This window comes from Arachis stenosperma, chromosome 9 (assembly GCF_014773155.1).
Source record: "Arachis stenosperma cultivar V10309 chromosome 9, arast.V10309.gnm1.PFL2, whole genome shotgun sequence".
Taxonomy (NCBI): domain Eukaryota; kingdom Viridiplantae; phylum Streptophyta; class Magnoliopsida; order Fabales; family Fabaceae; genus Arachis; species Arachis stenosperma.
The window spans coordinates 43,500,658-43,506,526 of NC_080385.1; the positions used below are offsets into that span (position 1 = coordinate 43,500,658).

Here is a 5,869-nt window from a genome sequence, read left to right on the forward strand (position 1 = left end):
TCAAACAGCTAATAGTTGTTAATCACTATCAATCCCCGGCAACGGCGCCAAAAATATGGTGCGGAATTTATAACCCAAAAACTAACCGGCAAGTGCACCGGGTCGTACCAAGTAATACCTTAGGTGAGTGAGGGTCTATCCCACGAGGATTGATGGATCAAGCAACAATAATTGGGTGATTGATTGACTTAGTCAAACAAGCAGAAAATAGTGTTTGAGAATTCAAAAAGCATTAAATAGTAAATTCAGAGTTTGAAGACAGGCAGATGAATAAGTTGGGAATAAAATATGGAGAAACAGTTAAGGTTTCAGAGTTATCTATTTTTCGGATTGACTTTTCTTATTAACTTTTTTAATCATGCAAGATTTAATTCCTGGCAAACTATATGTGACTAGACCATAATTCAAAAAGCTCCAAATCACGCGCACGCGTCAGGTACGCGCGTGTGTCCCTCCTCGCTGTCCTCTCCCTTAATTCTTGTGCTACAGAAACTCTATCAAATCCAGCCAAATGCTACCTAAAATAAACAGAATTGCACAAGACTCAAAGTAGCATCCATAGTGGCTAAAAGATAATTAATTCTTAATTGAACTTAACAAATTAAATGCAAATTCATTAAAAAAGGATAAGAAAGATGCTCACACATCACTACGTCCAACACTCAAGACTCCGGTGTTCCCTCACCATTTTGGAGTGTTTTTTTTTTTTAATTAGAGATAGTAATGAAAAAGAATGAGTGTCAAATATATGATTGTGGATTAAAATGAGTAGTAGTAAATTTAATATTTTAATATATTAACAAATTGCATATAACTAAGGATAAACGGCTTTTCTTTAAAAAAATTGTATTAAATGTGTTTAAATTATTCAAGTATTTTTATTTTCATTTTTTTTGTGGACTTTACTTGTATATTAGTATAGCTAACGTAAAAAATTATCTTGATTGAGCTATTTATTATATTTAAGTATTGTATACCAAAAATAATTCTTTTTATATTTTTGGGGTTAGTTCATTTTCGTGCATTGAAATTGAATTTAGTTATTTATTTATTATTAAACCAAAGGTAACGACACTACAAGATTTTTGTTTATTTGTGGAGGTTTTTTCTCCTATTTGTGGAGGTTTATAACCCCCACTAAATAGTTTGTGGAGGTTTCTAAAACCCCCAAAATTTGAGGTGCCACGAGGTCTTTTGTGGGGGTTTTTAAAAACCTCCACAATTTATTTAGTGGGGTTTTGTGTGTGTTTAGTGGGGGTTTTATATTAAACTTTTGTGACATTTTTAAATCACTTTTGTGACAGTTTAAAACCCCCACAAATTGATTTTTTAATTTAACAAAAATAAACTATTTTGTGTGAGTTTCAAACCTCCACAACCCTGTAATTATTTATTTATTTTTAATTTCAAATCATTCATTAATCTCATCTAATTTACATATTCTCAAATTAAAAATTTATTTTTTAATATCAAAATTTAAAAACTAAATCTTTTATAACATAATTCCTCAATATAAGACATAACTTTATATATAAAAAAATTCGCAATGTCAATAGTTCCAAACATAATTCCATATGATATTCCTTTACATAACTATTATTGTTTTTCTTTAAAAAGTAAAATAAAACAACTTCAATATTTCAATATCATCTAATTACATAAAAATCTCAAAATAAAAATATGAATGCAATCCTAGAAAACCTTTAGGGAGTATATTTTTCAACCATACTAAAAATATCATATAATTGGTCAACAAGTTTAACAAAATTCATCCTGCATTAACCAAGTGCTCTAAGTAACAGGGAAGCTAGGAGTTAACGAGCAGCCTCCAAACAATCTCCTCTCGGTCCCATTAATCTCTCTCTCCTTCCAGTGACTGACTTCAGTTGTCTTAGTTGCTCATCTTCTTCTACAGTCACATTGTGACTGCAGCCAATATAGCATGTCCTTCTCATACCTACAACAAAAACAACAAAGAGCAAAGGTTATTAGAAGCAATGATAAATGAAATTGAGCTCTTTCTTTTTCGGCTCTTAGGCTCAGACACATCCACAAATATGCAAAAGAACATGTAGAGAAAAAGAAAATATAGGCAGCATGAAGAATATTCAGGTTAATATTTGTAATAATAGTGTTGTAAATCACCTCAGATAAAGGGCCAGATAAGGATTTCCATTCTGCAATTTGGGATCACAATTTAGAAAAATAAATGCATTTAGTGATATATGAAGGGTTCCCACATTTCAAACTCACTTAAGTCAATTGAATCACAGAATAAAGCAATGGAAAAATGTTTGAAAAAACAAAGTTGTTTCATCTTAATGATGAATAATGTATGTCATGCATCTATCTTATTCATCAACTAATCATTGATATCACAATCAACAAAATAACCTTTGCAATAGCCTGCCAAATGCAATGCACTAAACTGAGCAAGTTGTGGAAAACATCTCGACTTAAAAGGATCAATCATCTTTACAAACCCAACTCAGAATAATATCTTCCTATAGAGAAAATGAAGAAAGAATTATAAAGAAATAACCAAACTGAAAGGGAGGGTTTAAGTTAATAAGCAGCTAAAAAGAAACCACTTTCACACACAACAAATAAATAAATAAAATCAAGTGAAACAAGCATATATCAAATAAAAAATAAATCACCACATTGAAATAAGGAAATCAAATAAATTCAGGGATAACAAGTCCAATCCTGTAATAGTCAAACCAATTATCTAGCATGGAGAAGAGCTGCATACATAAGCTATATATATATATATATATATATATATATATATATATATATATATATATATAAAAGCTTTAATTTCACTAGAAAAAGACAGGAAATAATTTGATGCATTATATAGTTATATTTCATCAAGATGAAAGACTGACACAAGTACCTTGTTTCTTGATAGAATCAGCTTTACTAATTCTAAACAAACCATCTGCTATATTTTTGTCTGAAGAGTCTTGAAATGCTTTCTCTTTCTCAGAAGATCATAGAAACCTTAGGAATTGGAAGCAAGGCATCTTCTGCATTAGCACGGTCTTAAATCAGCCAAGAGCACTAAATCAAATAATCATTTTTTTGCAAATTCAAGAGCTAAAACCATTAATCTACTTGAGATAAGTTATGCTAATCTGATTCTTGGATTCGTACAATATCAGAATTATCAAATCTCATAAAAAATGTGAATCTATGACAGTAACAACATACAAGCTAACCAAGTATTTCAATTTGGCAATTGAGGGAGAAAGTGTTCCAGAAAATCCTTTTGATGCCAAGTTCCTACAAGAAGCAACTAATGCATTGTCAAAACTCAAAACCAAATAAGAAAAAGAAAGGGAACAAAAAAAAGAATATATATATACAGATTGTGAACCTAGAGATATAACATGTTTATTGCTACAATCAACATTAGACCAACTATAGCAGGGGCTCACAAAAAAACTATTCCAATCTTTAATTTGATTATTGGAATCATTGAGGGCCCTCATAAATTCAATCAATGCTTCCCCTGTATATATATGAACACCCAAAATTGATAAGTGTTAACATAAATATGGATGAATTAATCGTATCTTTATGGAAAATGAGTTGTTATTAGGTGTTCTAAGAGTAACATAACTCCAATCAATTTATGCCACATAGGTTAAAATAATTTTATTATAACACTCGTTAATAATTTGTAATTCAATTAATACATCAGTGTAAGAGTTATAATATATACTGAGAACTCTAATAATTTTTCGTTAAGAATTTAACTTAGGTGGACAAATTTAATTAATTACCTTACGCATCAGGATCTGTGATTAGATAACTGTGCCTCAATACACTTCAAAATATCAACCAACTTGAAAATATTTTGAGTTGAAACATATTAGAAACTTCGCCTGAAAAAATTAGAAAAAATCAGCCTAGTTAAATTAGAGCTTCCAAGAGGATTAAATCAGATCATGCTAAGCTAAGGCAACAAGAATACAAGATAGAGCGACAAGAGGCAAGAAACAATCTTCAAGCCCAGAAAAATGATCATCACTTTATAATAATAATAATAATAATAATATCATATTTCAACATACTTGTTCACTATGACCTTGTGAAAAGTACACCACATGGCTCCCAACTGCAGGTAAAGAAACAAGGAGACCAGCACATGCATGCCAAAGTTCTGAGTCCAGAACTGGCTTTTCCTCTGCAAAAAAACTTCTAACTTCAGTTTTGATAAAAGCAATAGGAAGCTGATGAGTGTGGCAAAAATCATTGAACTCAATAACTTTCTCAAGACTAATATCTGTGAAAACAACAGCCTGCAAAATAAAATATATACAAATACTAATATATCAAAATAAACTAGATAGAGATACATTGATGATGGGAAATTCAAACAACAAACTTCAAATTAAATAAGAAAGAAACCACAATCAGTATCTATGTTTACCTGGCAACCAAGATCTCCGAGTCCTAATATTTGCTTGTCATTAGTGACAATAACTTGAGTGCTTTTCTCTAGCCAGTTTTTCATTACTTTAAGGATCTAGCCTCTGTAGAGTCTCAAACACTTAGTATCTCTTCTTATCTTTTTTTTTTCACCTCAAAGGCTAAATGATGAAAACAGAACAATAAATATAAATAAAAAACCATACTTCACTTTCAATCTAATGTATAGAACGAAAAATGCTTCCATATTTCTGGCAGGCTTCTCTAACAGTTGGAGTGTAAACAACAAGAAGCAGTTCCTCCATGTTATCAATCAGAAACTTATAAAATAGCCTCTCATTCCTCTCCTGAAAAATGACATCACATCAGTGCAATGTCACATTTAAAATGGTGGAAAAGAATGATTGTTATAAATAAGAACCTTCTCATTAGTTCTTACAATATTATTACTGAATTTATTCATGAACACACTTTGAATTGATTATTTCAAGCAATTTAGTATCATACTAGTTATAAAAAATCTGCAGATAAATCACAAGTTTCAGTTACCCGGTTGTACCTATTTTTCATGACACTTGGAGTGCTTGAGAATAAACAATTCATCGAACACTTGGAGTGCTTGAGAATTTGAAACAATGTTATCAACCAAGAGATAATAAAACTCATCAAATATTATATCACATAACAAATCATTCAGAATCTGAGAATTAAAAACAAAGAAAACGAATAAACAGGAAAAAGAGAAGGAGAACCAAAAATTGAAAATGAGTGAAAAGAAGAGCGTACAGAAAGGATAGAATATCGACGGAGAACACGAGCGTCATTGGCCAAGGAGAGTTAACCGAAGAAGCGATTTCTCTCGATCTCAGAGGCTTGGGCGTTGCAATTAGATCTGAAAACGCGTTGATGAAGGAAGCGCCTTGGCTCGATTTCAGTAGCTTTATAGCAGAAGCAGAAAGGAGATTAACTTTAGCGGCGGCGATGGCGGCGATGGTGGCGATAGAGATGGCGATGGAGAGCTTTAGGGTTTCGGTGAGCTCTCATCCTTCTCTTCTTTCTCTTCGAGTGTTCCTTGGATTTTGAAAGAAATTTTAATTATGTGATAATTGATAACAGTAGGATTTTATTGTTAGTTATTTGGTGGGAGTTTATCAAAATGCCACATATAAAATATATTGAAGAGGTTTTTAAAAACCCCCACTAAAAAATACCCACAAATATATAAATCTTGTAGTGCGAATAGATATATAAATATAAAATAATTAATTTAGTAACTATTTTTCTGTAAGATTATTTTTATGAGAAGCAACATTATATATATAGGCTACGGCCTACGGATTCGTTACTATATATATGGTGAATAGAAAAGATTGCAGTTTAGTAATTACTAGTAAAGGTGCAATTATTTAGGAATGTGTTTGTTTAG

General features: G+C 31.2%; 1 long non-coding RNA gene across 9 annotated transcripts; it reads right to left on the reverse strand.

Annotated features, from left to right (window-relative positions):
* Positions 1-1,553: 1,553 nt before the first annotated feature.
* On the reverse strand, positions 1,554-5,588 carry LOC130951650 (uncharacterized). 9 transcript variants are annotated; one of them, XR_009074054.1, is made up of 9 exons: positions 5,230-5,584; positions 5,003-5,061; positions 4,650-4,790; positions 4,445-4,547; positions 4,086-4,198; positions 3,795-3,896; positions 3,220-3,291; positions 2,903-3,035; positions 1,554-1,957 (listed from the first exon to the last, which is right to left on the reverse strand). It is a non-coding gene; the product is annotated as an uncharacterized LOC130951650 (long non-coding RNA). The 9 variants fall into 9 exon arrangements; XR_009074056.1 differs by having other exon boundaries at positions 4,086-4,313; positions 5,003-5,588; XR_009074051.1 differs by adding an exon at positions 3,447-3,520 and having other exon boundaries at positions 4,445-4,790; positions 5,003-5,587.
* Between the last annotated feature and the right edge of the window lie 281 nt (positions 5,589-5,869).